This window comes from Tamandua tetradactyla, chromosome 1 (genome assembly GCF_023851605.1).
Source record: "Tamandua tetradactyla isolate mTamTet1 chromosome 1, mTamTet1.pri, whole genome shotgun sequence".
NCBI lineage: Eukaryota > Metazoa > Chordata > Mammalia > Pilosa > Myrmecophagidae > Tamandua > Tamandua tetradactyla.
The window spans coordinates 84728817-84750170 of record NC_135327.1 but is presented as its reverse complement, the minus strand read 5'-3'; the positions used below and the strand labels follow the sequence as shown (position 1 = coordinate 84750170).

General features: G+C 39.9%; 1 protein-coding gene across 8 annotated transcripts in view; it reads right to left on the bottom strand.

Annotated features, from left to right (window-relative positions):
- ELMO1 (engulfment and cell motility 1) overlaps positions 1-21354 on the bottom strand; it is a 577880-nt gene that overhangs the window by 547994 nt on the left and 8532 nt on the right. For 3 of the 8 annotated variants that reach the window (XM_077119654.1, XM_077119663.1, XM_077119659.1), the window contains exon 2: positions 18956-19182. The exons of 4 other annotated variants lie outside the window; for them this stretch is intronic. The gene's annotated coding sequence lies outside the window, so the exon portion shown is untranslated. Of the gene's footprint in view, positions 1-4186; positions 6627-18955; positions 19183-21354 lie in introns of those variants that run through there. One more of the 8 variants, XM_077119647.1, reaches the window with a different exon arrangement.

Below are 21354 nucleotides of genomic sequence, written 5' to 3'. Positions count from 1 at the left end.
AGCTTTTTACATATGAAGAATGTAGATTCAACATCTTCATACATAAATCTTTGTCCAGAGTGAACGATAAAAAATAGCCAACACTTATTAAGCTCTTATTAAGTCTCAGGAACTCTGTCGAACACTTTCTATGCATTATTCCAAATAATCTTGATACCAGCACTATGAGGAAAGTGCTCTGTTCATGTCCATTTTATAAATGGGATAAGTTTTAAGGAGCATGGAGTAAATCGTGGCTTGATTGCTATCAACTGGGGTGCACCTTCACACCTGTGCCCTCCGCTTCCTCACCTTCACCCCGAGGGGGAGAGGTAGCCCATTGAGTCAAAGCAGGGACAGGTCTTGGACTATCATAATGCAGAGCCAATTGCTTCCCAGACAGGCTGGGGGAAGTTTCACCCTGAAGAGCCACGTAAGGGCAGCTGGCCTTGCACATCTTCACCAGCATTAAGTGCTCCACAGGGAGAGTCGCATACCAAGGACAGTTTTATTAGGTTGCATGCACATAGGGGAAAAACATATTCGAAATTCAGACATCTAAGGATGCATATGCATTTATCTTGAAGCGAAGGAGCCATAAACTGTGGGACCTCTCAAATGATTGAGCCCCTCCTATTCTCATTCTAAACAAATATTCACTTTTGTACAAAAATCTGCATTTTTTTCTTAAAGACGGTATGGTAGATTGAAATATGTACCCCCTCAAAAGATTTTTCATTTTTTATTTTTTTTTGCATGGGCAGGTACCAGGAATCAAACTCAGGTCTCCAGCATGGCTGGCAAGAATTCTGCCACTGAGCCACCATCGCATCACCCTCAATTCTTCTTAATTGTAATCCTCATTCCTGTGAGTCTGGACCCATTTATAGATTTGATCATTCACACGACTATCATTCAAAGATGGACCTTTTGAAGATGTTCTTTTTAGGTGAGGTGTGGCCCACAGGAACCAGCCAGGCCTTAATTTATGTCACTGGAGGACTTTATAAGGAGAAGAAATCAGGAAGTCAGAGAAGGCCCCAGGGAGGAACCAGAAGCCAGAAGCCAGAGAAAACCAGTTGCAATCAGTAGATGAGTAGACACAAGGAGAGAGATCACCATGTACAGGAAGCAAAGATGCAAACCAAGGAGCTCCACGGATTGTCACACACTAGCACCTGAACTCCAAGAACTTCTGGGAGAAAGTATAGCCTTGCCAGCACGTTGGCTTTGGACTGCTAGTCCCTGAAGCCATGAGACAGTAAATGCTTATTGTTTAGGCCAATGTGCTGTGTGGTGTTTGTCAAATCTGGCAAACTAAGACAGAGGGTCCCCAAATGTGTGCAAGCTTCAGGCCCCACAAAACCTGGATCCACCCTTGTTTAGTAATAACACTCAGAGATGTTGCAGAGATGATGTTACACATCCAACAAATCCACTGCACTTTTCATGGGCACAGCACTAACCCCCATTTCCCAATCTCCCCGGCATTGGACCACACCTGGGGTTGAGTTCTGGCCAACGAAAAACTAGTCAAAGATGGGCAGTCTAGATATTGATGACCAGGATGACCCGATCGACCAGCGTTGGACTCTGAAGTGATCAGAAACTAAATCTTATCATAATTAAGTCACTGCTATTTTCAGGTCATTTGTAACAGAAGTTAGAATTAACTACCAGTATTGAAGCAAAGACTTCAAAGGATTTGCCATATGGGTCCTGTGCGGCTTGATGGCTCTCTTTGGATGCCTGTGTTGCAACTGCCTTGCTGGCTGACATTTTTTTAATCTTCCAACCAAACAAGCAAAGATGATTTGCAACAATTATGCGCACTTGCATCCGATGACCTTAGATTCAGGGAAACTCGCTTTTGCCGGGTGGTGTTAAGTAAAGCCCAGAAACATACAGCATGTCTTCCTTTTAAGAGCACATTCTGAGCAGGAGAGATTTAGTTCCTTAATGAGGAGACAGAATGAGTGATAGAGTTACAGTTTCCACCAAACACTTTAGATTCCTGAGTTTTCTGCAAAGGAGCACAGATGTTCCTATCACTGACAACAGCCAGAAGCTTCTTGCCAACACACCAGAACATTTCAAGAGAAAAACAGATATAAATACCAAATATATGCCAAGTTTTGTCTCAAATAGTTTATTTTTTTCCGATTTTATTTCATCCACACTTGACTCTCTACCTTGCCCAGCACACGGCTTCTGATCTCCCAGTGTACATGTACTGCACAATTATTAGCCAGTGGGGTTCAAGATGACTTGCATCCTTCAGAAATCTAACCTAGCCTATACCCAGTACCCTCCTCAAGCAACTTATCAAAATATCATGCTGGTTAGGACCAGAGTTAACATTCCCACCCCAAAGGCTGTAAATCTTTCCCTGTGAGGATAGTCTTCCAAGATTTCAAAGCTAAGCAGGCTCAAGGCTTGGTGATTCTTGAATATAATCAAAACTTCTAATATCCAGGGTGTTTTGAAACTATCACCTCAATTCAACCCTGGCTCCTTCAGGCTGCTGCTGAAAGTAGCTGAAGCTGCAAAAGGAACGGGTGGAAAATTAAAGGCTTTATCAAACCTGGGAATTGCAATGGCTTTTTCTGAATATTCTTCAAACAAGCAGGGATGAAAATAGCCATGTCACAAAAACAGCAGCAGGAGAAGGCTGGCCACAGGAGTTAACCACTTTCACCAGCCAAATGTGGCCCTCTGTGCTAGGGGTTTACACAGCCAGGAGGATTTCCCCACCAGGAACTAAAGCCAGAAGTGATGGGCAGTGGTGTTTTCTGACCCGAGTGGAACCAGAAAGTCAATCTATATTACTGAAATGCAGACAAGGGATGCCTCTGTCCCCATACAAACGATGACCTTTAAAGAATGCAGTCCATGCTCCAATCACATTGTGCAACTCAGATATTTGTGGCCAGTCTGGTTACTTCCAATGGTTAGGACATCTGGCTAATAAAATTAAAGCCAATCCCAGCATAAGGAAATAAGCTTTTCTCTATGTAAACACCGTAGACTCAACCTAATTACAGCATGAAACTATTTCACAAATCAAGAAGTAATATTTATTGATTACCAGTTACATGCACAACATAAAGAGAAATAAATTCAACAAGGAAATGAGGCTGCATCATTTATGAAAGTCATTTCCAGCCTAGAATAAGGCTAGTTCTGTTAATTTTGACAAAGAATTTATATCACACTAGCCAAGAGTTTGGATGCTGCTGGCTTAATTCAGCAAATAATTTTCCCCAAAATCAGTGCTTCATTTTGGCCTGAGGGACCTGGTACAAGTCTCAACTCATCAACAGAAGCTCATGTGGCTTTCCTGTTTCTTTTAGAGGCAGTTAATATAAAACTATTGGCAGGAATATAAAACACATTTAGCAAATTTTGTTTAATCATGCGGCAATTGGCTTTCATGATTTTAGATGCTTTGGTAGATTTTTTTTTTCCTTTATTAGAAGGTTTACAGATTTCCGTATATCACCCCACCACCAATACCTTGCACTGGTATGCAACTTTTGTGACAACTGATAATAGCACTTTCTTATAATTGTACTATAATTAAAGTCCATGATTTAACTTAGAGTTCACTGTGTAGTGCAGTTCCACGGATTTTGTTTTTTAATTTTTATTCTGTTACCATATATACAATCTAACATTTTCCCTTTTAATCATATTCCGATATATATATTTATATATTTCATTCCGGTTAATAGTGTTCACAGTGTTGTGCTACCATCACCACCATCCACTACCAAAATGTTTCCATCATTCCAAATAGGAACCTTGTACATTTTAAGCCTTAGCTTCCCATTTCCTATCCCAATTCTGTCGGCTGGTAATCTGTATTGTAGGTTTTCAGTCAATGAGTTTGACTATTCTAATTGTTCCAAATCAGTGAGATCATACAATATCTGCTCTTTTCCATCTGGCTTATTTGTTGTCTTCAAGGTTCATCCATGTTCACTCCTTTTCATGGCTGAATAATATTCCAGTGGATGTATATACACATCTTATATATCCATTCATCAGTTGAAGTACACTTAGGGTGCTTCCATCTTTTGGCAATTGTAAATAATGCTGCTGTGAACATTGGTGTGCAAATATCTGTATGAGTCCCCGTTTTCAATTCTTTGCAGTATATACCTAGTAGGGGTATTGCCAGGTCATATGGTAGGTCTATACTTACTTATCAGTTTTTGAGGAACTGCCAAATTGTATTTCTCCACATCCTCTCCAACACTCGTTATTTTCCATTCTTTCAATAGCAGCCATTCTAATGGGAGAAATATCTACTCAAGTCTTTTGCCCATGTTTTTAAACTTTTAAACATTTTTTATTATGAACTATATATACAAAAAAAGCAATAAATTTCAAAGTACATTGTAACAGGTAGTTACACAACAGATTTCAGAGTTTGGTACAGGTTACAGTTCCACAATTTCAGGTGTTTCCTTCTAGCTGCTCCAAGATACTGGAAACTAAAAGAAATATTAATATAATGACTCGGCAGTCATACTCATTTGTTAAATCCTATACTCTCTGTTATAAGTCCTCCTTCTCCTTTGATCTTTCTCCCAATCTTTAGGGATATTTGGGCTATTTCCATTCTAATGTTTTTTGTTGGAAAAGGATGTCAATAATATGGGATAGGGAAATGGAATTAATTGATGTTCTTGGAGAGGCTGGGCCCTCTGTGTTTCAGGACTTACCTGGTCTAGGAAAAATCTGGAGGCTGTAGGTTTCTAAAAAGTAATCTCAGTGTGTGAAACTTTTGTAGAATTTCAGATAAAGCAAGAGTTTGGTGGGGGATTGGCAAACCATGGTAATAACCATCAACTAGCTGAAGCTCCCATAAGAGTAGCCTCCAGGATAGCCTCTCAAATCTATTTGAAGCCTCTTAGCCACTGATTCCTTATTTTGTTACATTTCTTTTCCCTTTTTTGGTTAGGAAGATGTTATCGATCCCTCGGTAACAGGGCCAGGCTCATCCCTGGGAGTCACATCCCATGTTGCCAGGGAGACTTTCACCACTGGGTGACATATCCCACATAGTGGGGAGCATAATGATTTTCCTTACAGAGTTGGGCTTAGAGAGAGAGAGAGCCCATATCCAAGCAGCAAAAGAGGTTTTCCGGAAGCAACTCTTAGGCATAATTGCAGGTACACTCAGCTTCTCCACTACAGAAATCAGTTTCATGAGAGCAAGGCTCAAGATCAAGGGCTTGCTCTACTGACTTGTAAGTCCCTAAAGTTTGAGACAATATCTGGGGTTTCCCCGCTTATAAAGTTTAATAGTTCCATATTTTTTCTCCAGTCCCTCAAGAGACATTTTTTGTCCACTTTCAATTGTATTATTTGTCTTTTTATTGTTAAATTCAAGGATTTATTTATGCATACTAGATACTAACCTTTTATCAGATATGTAATTTCCAAACATTGTCTCTACTTGTATAAGTTGTCTCTTACTTTACCTGTGAGGAACAAAAGGTTTTTATCTTGATAAGGTCCCATTCATGCTTATTTTCTTTTGTAGCTTATGCTTTATGTGTAAACTCTAAGAAACTATTGCCTAACACAAGGTCCTGAAGATGCTTCCCTATGGTTTCTTTTAGGAGTTTGATTGTTCTGGCTCTTATATTTAGATCTTTGATTCTATTCCACTGGTCTATATGTCTGTCCTTGTGCCAGTACCATGCTATTTTTATGACTTTGATTACTGTGGCTTTGTAATAAGTCTTAAAATTGGGAAGTGTGAGTCCTCCAACTTCATCTTCCTTTTCAAGATAGCTTTAGCTAGTTGGTACCCCTTATCCTTTCTATAAATTTGATGACTGGTTTTTATGTTTCTAAAATAGGTTTTGGGAATTTTTAGTGGGATTGCATTGACTCTATAAATTGCTTTGGGTGGTATTGAATCCTAATGATATTTAGTATTCCAGTCCATGAACACAGAATATCCTTCCATTTATTTAGGTCTTTTAAAATTTCTCTTAGCACTGTTTCGCAGTTTTCTGTGTACAAGTCCTTTACATCCTTCAATAGATCTATTCCTAGATATTTTATTCTTTTAATTGATATCGTAAATGCAATTTTTCCTGATTATTTGTTCCAATTGCTCATTATTTCTGTATAGAAACACTACTGACTGTTGGGTGTTGATCTTGTACCCGACCACTTTTTCTCAATTCATTTATTAGCTCTAGGAGCTCTGTTGTGTCTTTTTCAGGATTTTCTGTATGTAGGATAATGTGATTTGCAAAATTTTACTTTTTCCTTTCCAATTTGGTTGCCTTTAACTTCTTTTTCTTGCCTAATTGCTTTGGCCAGAACTTCCAGCACAATGTTGAATAACAGTGATGACAGGGGTCATTCTTGTCTTATTCCTGATCTTAGAGGGAAAGGTTTTGGCTTTTCACCATTACATAAGATGTTAGCTGTGGGCTTTTCATATATGTGCTTATCATGTTGAGGAAGTTTCCTTCTATTCCTAGTATTCTAAGTATTTTTATCAAGACTCTCTCTCTAAGCCAACTCAGCAAGTGAACTCACTGCCTTCCCCACCCCTTAACAGAACATGATTCTCATGGATGTAAATCTCCCTGGCAGTGTGGGACAGAACTCCCAGGATGAGCTGGGACCTGGCTTCATGGGATTGAGAAAGCCTTCTTGACTAAAAGGAGTAAAGAGAAATGAGACTAAATACATTTTCTGTGGCTGAGAGATTTCAAACAGAGTCAAGAGGTTGGCCTGTAGGTTATTTTTATGCATTATATAGATATCCCTTTTTAGTTTATGGTGTATTGGAGTGGTTGGAGGGAAGTACCCGAAAACATTGAGCTGTGTTCCAATAGCCTTGATTCTTGAAGATGATTGTGTAATGATACAGTTTTTACAGTGTGACTGTGTGATTGTGAAAACCTTGTGTCTGATGCTGCTTTTATCCAGGATATGGACAAATAAGTAAAAAAAAAAAATGAATAAAAAATAAATAATAGGGGTGATGAGGGGTAAAATAAATTGGGTAGATTGAAATACTAGTGGTCAATGAGAAGGAGGGATAAAGAACATGGGATGTATGAGTTTTTTTCTTTTTCTTTCTTTTTCTGGAGTGATGCAAATATTCTAAAAATGATCATAGTGATGAATATACAACTATATGATGATACTGTGAGCCAATGATTATATACCATGTATGGACTGTATGTGTATGAAGATCTGTAAATAAAAATATTTTTTAAAAAAGGATGCTGTCAAAGGTCTTTTCTGCATAGATAAGATGCATGCCTCTGCCAGACATGTTGCATTTTTAATATTAAAACATCCTTCTTCAGAATTATTGACAACCTTCCCCTAAACAAAATGATCTGTGTTCAAAGATGCTTCAAACAAGTGCCTTCTGAGGGCTATTCTGCTTGATAACCTATGACTTTGTGTGTGGAGAGCCTCTCGGAAAGAATAAATTCTACATGGAATGCAGAGCAAGGCACACCCAAGCCATGTCCCCATCCCACCCACTCAGCCATAAACATCCTGGGTCAGATCATCATTTCCTACATAGTAAAATGGACTTCTTTCCCAGTCACAAATTCCTCAGGAAATGAGACATACAAGTACAAAAGTCATTTGCTTTGTGGACGTTCTTTACCTTACTAGCAAGTGTTATCAACTGGGCAGTTCAGAACCTCAAGCCCAGGGAATTCATTGAGCTCTTGTACTATGCTGACATCAACCATATTTCTTATTCTTGAATCATATGATGCAAGGAATCCATGCATCCTTTCATTAGTTCCCTTCAATATTCTTGAGCAGAGATTTAGCATGTCACAATGTACTATAATTCAGAAAATTGCCAGACAAACTGCCCAGGTCCCATGGGCAGTTTCCCCTAATTTGGGTCATACAGTACTGTCTAATAAGATTCTGTGTGTTACCCTTGTCTTATCCAAACAAACAAAATATTCCCTCAAGGAACTGTCTATATTAGTAGTTTGGATAGGGCCTCAGAGATTCAGGCCCATCATCAATATGGCCAAAAGCCTAGGAATCAAAAAACAGATGTGATCTGAAAATTCTAGCCAATGAAACCACTTAGCAATACTGAGAACCCTATGGAGATAATTATTTCATAAATAATCTCTCCCCTGATGAGTATGGCTAGGGCCAATGCTTCTTAGAACTGAGCTTCTAAGTTACAGGGACCAATAGATCTATTTCAATCTTGGGGCCTCCCGGAATATTTGTCTTCAACCTCCCAAAGAATAATATATACTCAAAATAATCACAATTATTATTATTATTTGAAAAGTAGACAGTTTTTGAGACAGAATGGAAAAGGCCCCAAATCATAAAAAAGTCATTCATTTATATTGAGAGTACACTCCTGTCCCATGCTAAAAGCTAGGAAAACAATGATGAAAAAGACAGGCGCTCTGTTTTGAGAAATAGAAAAAAAGTGAAGATTTTAAATCTTCATAGTTTGTTATTATCTAAAAAGATTTGTCTTCTTATATCTTTGCCTGATCCACATGTTCATTAGAACACCTGGCACATGAGAGGCAATTGATAGATATCTGTTGAATGAATGCATGAATATATGATACAAGCTTTGCCAACAACTAGTTAAGACCTTGGCCAAGTCATTAGAGACCTCATATTTCTCACGTGTAAAATGTGTTGAGAGGATTAGGTCAGGTCCCAAATGGGTGCTCCAGAGAATATTGGTTCTGCAAAATATAATAGCTGCTACTGGGGAAAAGGGAACCTGTGGTTAAATGAGGTTGAAAACTATGAATTGTACAGAAGAAAACAGATTCCTGACTGCAGGCTTCTCAGTCTTTAAGATGCTAATGCAGAGACCATCTCTCTGGAATGTGGTACACAGGGTTCCTCACTTCTTTAAGGCAATTAACTATTAATTCACAAGTCTCTGGGCCCCTAGTGTCTAGTGATTTAGCACACACTGTAAGTTTTCAATAAATATTTGTTCCTAAGTTTCCTCTAATCTTCTAACTACCTGATCCATTCTTCAAGGTCGTTTCTGATGTTAACTATTCTCAATGAACAAGAACTAGAGATGTTTCACCTGTCTTTCCATTCAGTTCTGCCTCTGACCTTGGGCAAATTACTCAAAATTCCAGAACTCTTAATTTTCATGTCTATAAAATAAGAATAATAATAATGGTAGTTAATTCAAAGGATCGTAGTGAGAACTAAATGAGATAATATATAGAAACTCTGTCTCATACATAGTAAACACTCGATAAAGGTTAGTTGTCTTTGCTACTATTCACAAAAGTAACACAACTGTCTGGATATTAGTCTCAATGTCACCATAAAGTATACTTCGGCAAGTCATTTGCTATCTAGCCCTCAGTATCTTCACAAGCAAAATGCAGGCTCTGGATTACATCAGCATTCCCCAAACTCCACTTTTTCAAGGGCCATCTTCCAATCCTATTACTTGCTTAATATTTCTCTTGAAAATATTTCACCTTGGTGTCACCCTGAGCAAGAAAATCTGTGAAAGCATAAGTCTGTTGTGTTTGTTGTACTTCCCCAATAACATTAAAATGAATAAGCAATTATTTAAGTATTTTTTCAAAGCCAGCATTATTAATATCTAACATCTTTAACACTATACTCTGGGAAACATTAACTGGGATCTCCAAGATCCATCCCCTTAGAGAGATTCTATATCTTCTCTCCTGAAAAATCACAAACTTTTGCAAACACTAATCTGACCCTCCTAAGGAATTACTGTGACTCTGAACATCCAGGTGATCTTTCGCAGAAGTGAGATTCAGTAAATTAACATCTGGACATCAGAGAAGACCAACAGCATACAGCTAACTCTACATCTTTCCAATGAATGCTATTTAGAATTTATTCTCCATTTCAGATATTTTTCTCCATCAAGCTTTAAAGGTATACTTATTTGGAACAGAGCTTTGCCTGAATGGACTGGGAATCATGGAACAACTCTTCTGCAGCTCAGTTTGTAGACAAACATGGCAACTCTATGATGCACTAGATTAGCTGAGAGGTGGGGAAGCATTTTTTAAAGATATGTTTTGGACTAAAATTTTTTTTCAAATTCTAAACTAAAACACAAAAAGCACCTAACAGAAATGATGGCACCCGGCCAAGAGCAAGAGCAAGAGCACCTGTTCTCCCTGGGGAGAGCACAGGCTGTAGAATTCTGGCACCTCCAGATGAAATCCCACCCCAGTCACCCCACAATGGGTGTGCAGCAGCTAACAGTGAAAACGTGTAATGGCTTATGCCTACAGAATATCGCCCTCCTTCGCATGCCCGAAAAAGCAAAGCCCACTACACGGTGACAAAAAATACAAAAGGAAAAACAATTGCTTTAGACCAGACATAAATAAAAAGACCTATGATCCTACTTTGCAAACATTTTATCAACCCCCCAAAATCCAACCCTTTCATGAGTAAAAATGAGCATAAGTGGTAGTCTATAATACAGTTACCTTTGCTTTTAACTGCAATTATTCCAAATCCCCTTTTTTAAAGCTGTCACTTATTCATTTCCAGGCTGTAGCAAATTATAGGTAGAGGAGATGGGAGCTGACAGCTAATTTCTTCTGTGAATGGCAAAAGCTTTCCGCTCTCTGCGGTGCCCAAGGTCTTTCCTTTATGGCATGTGGCACATTTCCTGAGCATGAAAAGTCCTGCTGAAAATAAAGACAAGAGTCCATGGGGCTTGCAGTTTGGAAGACTTGGTTCCTCCAGCATTGTCCCCCAAGACTTCTTTCTCTTGCTGAAAAGGGGAGAAAAATGTTTTCCCCATACATACTCCGAAGATATTTTCATCAGTGTTAAGAATGTGTGTTTGGGGAGGGGTGTGAGTGTGTGAGTATCAGGGGAGGACAGGGGATGGTGAACTCATTAGAAAGAAATTAGTATTCCAGGTATTATTAATATTATCATAAACCTCATCCTCTTAGGACACCATCCCTGTGAGAAGAGAATCGGGTCAAAGGCACAAAGCAGGCCATAAACATGAAAATATTCTTGAAGCTAAAACAGCAGCTAATAAAAAATCTGAGTGATCATTTTTGGCACCTGGAAAATGGTGCAGCCTGTCCCCAAATATTAAAATTATATGAATTCAAAAATAACTCTTAAGAGAAGCTTGCAGATTTCAGGCTAATGAATCCGGCTCCTCTGCAGTCTTAACTAAATGGAACATTCCGCTGGAGAAAGGGCTTGGGCAGAGCCAGGTAACCGCAGTGTTCATCCTTCAAGCTCAGTCACATCTGTGTCAGCCAAACAACAACCAGCAACCACAAGATGTTTATTTTTCTAACAAATGGTTGCTTTTCAAGTCAATATATAGCTTAAAGATCAACACAAGCAAATGAAGAGCCTCTTTAAAAAGACCCCTGGGAAATATTTTTCACTCTTTATATTCTCAAAAATTCAGAGACTCAACAGATCAAAGAAGAGCAGTAGAGATTAACTGCTGCTCAGAAGTTGAGCTTTTTGCTATTTAATTAACATTCTGTCCTTAATCCAAAAAGCAGAAGTAAAACATACGATGTACAGCACTGATGCATCTCTTATGGGGAAGTGTTACCTTTATCCCTCAGGCTTTCTTTTTTCTCATCAGATGCAGCTTGGCAGCGTGCGTCAGTAGGTCAGTGATGCAGTGTGGGATGGTGCAGTGGGAGGACAAGCAGGAAGCTGGCTTTCCTTTTCTCAGTGTCACCCCATTACATCCAGAGGAGGACTGGGGCACCCACGGTTGGGGAAGGGAGCCAGCAGAGCAAGAGGAATGCCAAATCATATTTTACAGGGAACTTGTGTTTGCAAAACACCTGAGTTTAAACTGTCAGCATCTAAGTTGTCCTCTTCCCCACTCACTTCTCTCAGTGATTCCATGTTCATTCTGGGGGATGGAATACAGCTACCATTGCAACAGTCATAAATTTGGGAGAAAGGGGACAGCACATATTAAGTAACTCAATGGGTAATCTCCAAAACATTGAAGTGATGCGTTTGAAACATCTCTTTTATGGAAGTACTAATAGACAGCGAAAAGAACAGCTTTTGCATTTCACCACTCTCCCTTCTTGCCATCTTCCATAATCACCTGTTGGTCTCTTGGACGTGCCAAGCAGTGAGCACAGCACAGAGGATGCAAAGATGGATCTGGTACCTACCATTATCTTTAGGTGTTTCCTGAGCAGGAGGAAAGAAGGAAAAGAAGACAAGGGCAAACTGATGAGGTTTCTTTTTTACACAGAGGTATGAACTAATGCTGCCCGAGACTAATGTTTCAGAGGTCAAGAAGGCCTTCTGAAGGAGATACTTAAAATGTCATTTGGTTGTAAAGAATGAGAGACGGAGAAGAAGAAAAGGAATCAAGAAGTCACCCAGGGATTCTCCAAAGAGTCCACTCATGATAATTGCCAGAGAACCTGCATAAATACAGATTCTAGGAACCTATCCCGCATTTAGTTGAGGTCCAAGATTCTAATTTTTCAAGTTGCTGAGATGATTCTGAAGAAGTCACCCACACCATGGGTTTTTGTTTGAGAACCATTGATCTGATCGTGTCCCGCTCCCTCCTTTCCATATAACCCAGTTAAGAAAACAGGAGCCCTCAAGGAGAGTGCAGATTGCAGTCTCCCTCAGTCAGGGAACTAGGATTCCCAGGCCAGAATCCCAGGCCTGGCCCACCAGGTAGAGTATCTTCCAGAAGCACGCCTTTGACCAATGGTGTACAGGCCTCTTCTGCAACCACCCACCTCAGTCTATGCCTGAAAAGGAGCACTTGCCACACTGGAATACAGTTGTGCCACACAGCTGCCTCTTCCTCCCTGCAGCTGGCAAAACCAATCCTGCAGATCACTGTCTCCCGGGCATAGAGTGCTTGAAGAATGAGTTAACGAACAACGTCCACAACGCGGCCTATAAACAGCACTCCCGCAGCACCAGGGAAGCCCTAAAAATGTCGACCACCCCAGACAGCCCTTATTCTCTCTAAACAGAGAAAAATAAGACCCAGGGACCAAACTCTGATTCTGGAAAATGCAGAGAACTTGAAATTTAGATTTAATGGGAAGAATAGAAAATGTGAATATCTCTTGCAGTCATAACCTACCTATTCTAAATAAGTGGCTTTTTCCCCCTACAAAATGTGGTATCAAGGATACATTTCAGAGCTATCAGCTTAACCCTTCAGGTTAAAGGAAGCTAGTCAAGACTGGTGTGGATCTCATTTGTGCAAGCTCATTTGTAAGTCTTAATTCCATGCCTCCCAACCAACCAATGGCCTTGGCCACACAATTTTAGACAGAAGGTTCCAAACACATGCATCCTTTAAAATCTATTGCATACCAGCCAAGGCTAAAGAACTCTGCTGTTCCTTGTCAACATCTTCTTTTCATTTTATCTTGACAACAACACATGAGCATTATCTCCATTTACAGAAGAGGGATCGGAAGCTATCAGAGCTTAACAGCTTCGTCCCAAGTCACACAGCAAGCAAGTGGCAAGTCACCTCAGCCTGGATCTGCCTGGTTCTGGGGACCCTGCCTCTGTCACGCCACCAAGACAGCTAAGAAGTGTGTTAGTCAAGGACCTGATTCAGCCACTTTTTAGTACTTGCAAAGCAAGGTGTCAATCAGTTATCTTATCGAGGGAGAAAGGGGCTATGGGAAATCTGAAGATGTGATTCCAAAGGCCCAAATATGCTCCACTTCTAGAGAGAACGCAGTACACTGTTAAGTTGGGGGTTTACTGTGTGCTGTTTGGCTTGAAAGAAAAGGGCTCAGCTCAGCACTTGAACATCAGGATAAATCATTCCAGCAGTGAAGAGCCAAGACACCTATCAAGTTTCAACTGCTAGCTGAAACCCCCGATAGCTGTTAGAGAAATAATGTGCTATTACATCCCAGAAACATAAATTATCAAGGCCACGATGTGCTCAGAATGTAATAAATAAAATGTGGGTAACCACATTCACAGTCAAGAGCCCAGCCCCCAGTGTGTGTCATGAATGCCTGGTCACCCACAGGGGCTGGGGGTGGGGAGCAAGTGAGAAGCAGACTCTCTAGATTGAGGGCTGGGCTAACCTGTGGATGAAGGGACAAATCGGAGAGAAGCTTCAGGGCTTAACCTAATAATGGTTCTTTTAATGTCAACGCACCCTAGGTGGCTTGGTGACTAGGAGAGAATTATAGGTAGACACATGAGTGATGTGACTCTTATCCATGCCTCCCAGCCACCAGCATGTCCCTTGGGTCCTTACTTAAGGAGGAGGAAAGAGTCTTTACTCAAGGAGGAAGAAGCATCTTCAAAGCTCTTCCAAAGGGGTTTTAAAATGGGCAATGGACTCACATATGTGCAGAATACTTCTGCAGACAGCACTGATAATGGTTAACATGCCGGTTTCCTCTTTTGGAATGTTCCTTCCATCCAAACTAGATTTGGGCACAGCAGAATGACCAGCAAGCCATAATGGATGCCACCAAGGAATTAGGGCATCACAAAGCAAGTGACCGTTTGCCATCTCACATCAGACGTCTGGTCTGGCCCAAGCTCAGATGAACCTTCAATCACAGTGACCTCCAGCAGGGCTGGTCTTCAGCAAAATGGAGGATAAGGAGAATAATGCCCCAGGGACACCTGAGCAGCATGTCCCTGGGGCTCTTACTCAAAAAAGAAGAAGCATCTTTAAAACACTTCCAAAGAGGCTGCAAAATTGGCAATGTGCTCATATATGTGAATAATAGTACTCTTTTCTACAAATACTTGTTGAGCACCCTAATGGGCTCAGCATTGGGAAAGCATACCTTCAAGTTCTCCAGGCTAATCAGGGAAAAAGCCATGAGTGTGACAAATGCTTGCACAGAGAAGCAATTAAGGTGTCAAGGAAACCTAGGGGCTCAGCCTTCTGCTCTGAGGGCAAAATGAGGAAAAATCCAATGAGAAGCCCAGCATCTCCCATCCTCAAAAGACCTGGCTTATCCACAGGCAATCTTCCTCTTTCATAAACTCATCCAGGGTTTATATAAAAAGATTCTTATTAAACGGTGGCAAAGTGAAAGGTAAAATATCAGAGATATAGGAGGAGTAAGCCACAGATCTGAGAAAAAAAGCTGCATGTGAAAAGATCAGGAAATAAATTAGAAGTAACTCACAGGATTTAGAATCCATTTCAAAGGGCACTGCAAGAAAATCCCTCTAGAATCGGGAGAAGAGGCCCTGGTGAAAATCCAGGAAGGTAATAAAGAGGTTCCATCTTCTGGTTGCCTGATGAGGTTTTACCCTGACATCTATCGTTTTCCTTTCACTCCTTACCAATCTCAAGAACAATGTTTCCCAAATTGGAGTCCAGGACCACTTGTCACAGACTCACCTGAGGGACAAGTTAAAATACACTTCCCTGGGTCCTTCGCGATTCTTACACATTTTGAAGTCTAGAACCACAGAACTAGGTACTTTATCATTCTTAAGCACTCACAAGGCCCAAGCTAAATCACTCCTTTAAATTGCCGTTTAAAATTTTAGAGAGACACTAGGGGCTAAATTGATTCTTTTAGAAATTGTCAGATTCTAAAAGTAGTAATAGTGCAGTCTCACCGTGGCCAATTTTAAGTGATGTAAAATTTATACCCTGAGCCAGGGGGAGCTTTTCAAAGCATAAATCTGATCATGTCACTTCTTTCGGTAAAAAACACTTCACTGACTTCCTATTGCTCTTTTGATGAAAATCCAAATCCCTGGTCTGGCTCATCCCTCCCACCGGCCAGGGTCCCCTCCCCCAACCACTTCCCCATCCACATTCCCACTTCACAAGGCCTTCCCAGGTGCGAACCCACCCCACTCTTTTCCAGTAAACTTCTTCACCCCCTTTTCAGGTCTCCTTGGATACAACTGCCCTGTTTTCTAGGCCCTCCTGTCATGAATCTCTTTCCCTACTGCCCTTAACACAGTTTAAATCTTATATTTATTTGGGTGATCCTTTGATTAATGTATGTTTCCTCCACTGGTAAAGAAACAGCTCCAGGAAATCAGTAGCAGGTTTATTTTCTTTTTCTAAGAAGGGGGTTCATTATTGTCCATATATCAGCACGTGGTACACAGCAGATGCACAATAAATATTTGTTGAATGAATGAACAAATGAACTAAAGAGATTTCAAAATCAAACCTTGGAGGTTAATTTGAACCCCTAGTAGCAGTCACAGATTTAAACTATACTCTGGTTCTGTAAACGAGAAGTTAGGATTTAAGGGATGATTGTGGTTACTGAATTATTATATAGATATTCCTCTTTACTTTCTGGTTTTTAGAGTAGACAGAAGGAAACACCTGAAATCTATGAATTGTAATCCAGTTACTTTGATCTCTGATAATGATTGTGTAGCTTTTATCCTGTGCACTTGTGATTGTAAAAACCTTGTGACTGACCCTCACTTGTATCAATTTTATGTTTTTTTCAACTTAGGATTCTTGTGATCACTAATGACAGACCCTAATGGTTATTAATGGAGGGTCCTGGGTCAGCCTAGAACTAACCCACCCCAAGTCCAAAGTCATCTTGATAACTGAAATTAGAACTAACCAAAATGGGACCACCTAACATGAGCAGTAGCTTAGATTTTAACCTGTAAGTCATCTACACCTCATTATAATACTAAAAAGCATGCCCGTAATCATAGTAAGGCCACCATTTTACTACATATGTTCTGTGACTAAGCATGTGATCAGTCTGTACATGCTCAATGATTAGATCACATCTAATTACATCGTAAGGGGCCACCGTGCTCATTTTCCTAAAACCTGCCCATTTCTTGATACTATAAAGTTATCAGAATTATTACAGTTTGGGTGGACAGATTCTGGTCCAACAGGCCATCTGATTTCCTGCCTCGCAATAAACTTTTTCTCTCTTTGAAACTCCAGTGCCTCAAGAATTAGTCATTTCAGCCACCGGGCAAAAGAAGCCACCACCTTTGACCAGTAATAATCTCCCTAATGTAAAGGCTTTAATATGTGCCTGGCATCCCGAGAACTAAAGCCCTGCAGTATTTCCCTTCACCTGCATATGATATTAAATGCCATCTTTTGCATTTAACCTGTCAATTGGACAAACCTAACTCTTCATTATACAATTTCTGGATTTTGAAAGGAGAGTGAAATCCAACATTAAAACTGCTATTATGCCATTTCCCTGGGCCTTGTACTCATCTGGTCTTGAAAAAAATTACCTTAAAACCTTCTCATTGTCTAAAAAATAAGTTTAAATAAGATGGGCCTGGGGATTTTCATGGTGATTTTTGATATTTCTGCATACCTTCTTACATCTTATCAATTCCAGGTCCAGGCACCAATGGCCAGGCTGCTTTTATCGCACACTTTCATATGATAAAATTGTTTGCAGCATATTTGAAAACATTCAGAATGGCCCTAAACAAGTCAGCAACAATTGCAATACAGACTCTACTACTGTGGAACAACACCTCGCAGGGTATATAAAAGAACTCTCCATTGAGGCACTCTTCCCTCTTCTGTCCTTGCCAGCCATCTGCCGCAGCTCGGGTATCAGTTTGCTGCCCTGACTATGTTCCTTCACATGCTCCTGGGACAAAGTTCTTAATCGCTCCCCGTCCAACCTTCACCAAGTAGCATGACTCTCTCAACACAACGTTTCAATATAGCAGATTCAACTGAGGCAAAATGAATTTGACCAATTGATGGAAACTTGGCAGTGGGAGAGCACAGCACAAAGGTGTGCTGCCAAAAGGAGACTCTGAATCTTTGTGATGCTGGGCAGCCAGCCTCTCTGCCACCTAATTTTCACCATCTGAAATATGGTGTGTTGGTCTGCCTCAGGTGTTATGACACATACCATACAATGAATGCGTTGGCTTGAGCAAAAGAATTTATTGGCTCATGGCTCTGAGGCCAGAAGAAGTCCAAAATCCAGATTTTGATCAGCCAGGCTTGCTTTCTCTTGGAGTCTGCAGTGTTCCAGTGCTGGCTGCTAGCAATCCTTGGGGTTCCCTGGCAGCTTGAATCTCTGCCTCCTTCACATGGTGACATATCCTCCTTTTGACTTCTGGGTTTCTTTATCACAGTAGATTCACACCCACAGGACATGGATTAAGATTAAGAGTATGTATTTGTTGGGGAACATAATTCAATTTACCATAAATGAGTATTAGTTGAGTTAATATATTTGAAATCTTTTTTTTAATTGATATATACTTAGCATGATTATAACTCTTCAGTGATTTACTGTAAACCTGTAGTTCACTACATAAATCTTTTATGGGTCTTTAAATGCATATACAACACTGAATTGTGTTTAAAGTTCCACATCAATCCTGATACACAGGAACAATCGATGTTTTAGCAGATGTGCAATCCATACTCATTGACCTAGCTGAGAGAAGAGAAAATGACTGAGAATTTTATTTTACACTGAAAATACTCTGTGAGTTGTCAGATACCAATCAAGTTTTGCATACGATTAGATAAGTGACTTTTCTTGGCTAGAGTAATAGGGGTGAGGACTATGCTACTTTTAAAGCATAAACTTGGAGAAGTAGTTTCCATTTATTTCTCTCTCATACCCACATTTTTAGTGTCTAAAATGAACTCCATTTTATTTTTCGACTCACTCCATAAAAGCCACCAATAAGTGACTGTTTAATGGGTACAAGAGCTACTGCTTAATGAGCTGTTGAGACTATAAGCTAGTCATTTCCCTCCTAAAGGAGCATCAAGGAGAAAAGACACCCAAACAAACTGGCAATAGCCATAAAAGAGAAGTAGAAATGGGAATGGGTGGCTTCTACTATGGCCATAAAATAAAATGTTAATTTTTTTTTTAATCTCAAGAATAATTTCTAATCTGGTTGAAGTCCAAAGGACTGGCTCAGATTAAGGGAGAAAAATTAATACTTTACTACTACCCACCTGTCAATGAATAATAGCTCAGTCATCTTCTACTTGTCAGAAGGTTCCAAATTATTCAAAAAGGTTGAGAAAGTACTGTTGAAACCACTGAGCTTCTTGAACATGCTGCATTATCATATGAAGCCCAGTTCAGCTGAATTAAATTTCTGCAAAATGCTTCTTGGTAACTGGAGGTTTTCTTTCAGGGCTCCTATACTCACTGGACAAGTGCAAACAGGCCCTGAAAGCTGCAGTCAAGAAAAGGAAATGAGCTCCAATCAGAAACCTCCATTTTCTATCCCCAAAATAAAATAATAGAAAAATGAAATAGTAAAATCCCAAGTTAGTTCTAATTGAATGGAGTTAGAGATCTATTTACAAAAGCTTTTATGAAAGAACCCAACATTCCTAACACAGTACAGCATGAACTTCATTATGTCAGTTCTTTTAATACACAACCCATCATAAGTCAGCCTGAACTGTATATCAGCAATGTATTTCTCTGACATCCTTGAAGGAAATATGTATAGAGCAAACTAACAGTCCTGTCAAGATTTAGGGAAAATTACCTAGGCCACTTAAAAGAAAATGAAGTCATAAACTCATGCCTTTAAATGATTTTGGTATGATACCTGACTGCAAAACTGAACACAAATGACTGAATTAGCAATAACAGCATCAATAATAATAATAAATCAACCCAATGCTGATAGAGTACCATATTTTATAAACATTATTATATTTAATCCCCTTAGCAACTCCAAGAGATAGATACTTATATTATTTCCATCTCAAAGATGTGAAAATAGAGACCGAGAAAAATTATATAACATCCCAAGTCACCCAACTGACATAGTCAAAAAGAGATGTGAACTCTCAATCAACAATGTATTTATTTAGCCATAAACCTCAAAGACGCCTTTTCTTGTATTTCCCAAATCCAATCAGACACCACGATCTTTGCTTTGTTTTCCATCACTGTCTGTACATAACCCTGCCCTCAGTGCTGGCCCCTCCTCTCCTTGACTCTCCCTTACACTCCAGCTGCTGGCCTCTGAAAGTTGATTCCACAGGCTGGCCCATTACTTGGGCTGGAAGGTGGGGAGGGGGGAGGGGAGAGGGCAGGCTATCTGTCTTCCAGTTGCATTTACACAGCAAGCCCACTGCTTCACTAACGTATTCTCTTTATCAAGATTGTGTGCTTATTACTTAAAATGAGGCCTAAGAGTCACCCCAAGAGAACCTCTTTTGTTGCTCAGTGTGGCCTCTCTCTCCAACCAACACAACAAGCAAACTCACCACTCTCCCCCTGTCTATGTAAGACATGACTCCCAGGGGTGTGGACCTTCCTGGCAACGTGGGACAGAAATCCTGGAATGAGCTGAGACTCAGCATCAAGGGATTGAGAAAACCTTCTAGACCAAAAGGGGGAAGAGTGAAATGAGACAAAATAAGTGTCAATGGCTGAGAGATTCAAAACAGAGTCGAGAGGTTATCCTGGAGGTTATTCTTATGCATTAAATAGATATCACTTGTTAGTCGAGATGTAGTAGAAAGGCTGGAGGGAACTGCCTGAAAATGTATAGCTGTGTTCCAGTAGCCATGTTTCTTGAAGATGATTATATAATGATATAGCTTTCACAATGTGACTGTGATTGTGAAAACCTTGTGTCTGATGCTTCTTTTATATACCTTATCAACAGATGAGTAAAACATATGGAACAAAGATGAATAATAGGGGGAACAAATGTTAAAATAAATTTAGAGTGAAATGCTGGTGATTGGTGAGGGGGAGTGGGAGGGGGTATGGTATATATGAATTTTTTTCTGTTTTCTTTTTATTTCTTTTTCTGAATAGATGCAAATGTTCCAAGAAATGATCATGATGATGAATAGGCAACTATGTGATGATATCGTGAATTACTGATTATATAGGTAGAACAGAACGATCAAAAATTATAAATGTTTGCATTTGTTTGGTGTTTTTTTTGGTATTTTTTTTAATTAAAAATTAATTTAAAAAAAAAAGATTGTGTGCTTATTTGGGAAGGCTCAGAAGAGAGAAGCTTTGAGCTCCCACTTTTCCTTGGCACCTTCCTCCCGTTGTAACCCCTTCTACTCAATCCTCCATGCCACCTCAGGAGTCATATTTCTTACAGAAATCAGACTGATTTTCTTTTGCCTAAAATCCGTCTTTGGCTTTCCCTTCCACTATAGTCCAAATGCCCAGCTCCCAGCAGAGTTGACATGAGGCTCTCTCCTGAACTTTCCTCCCACCACATCATGCCCTATGCCCTATTCCCTGAACACAATACGTTCCTACTTTTATACTCAGCTTTCCAGACCCTTCTCAGAAGTCACCACATTTGTACACTCCTTTTTCTGTGATCCACAAATACATGAGCCCTACCTTTCTCCTA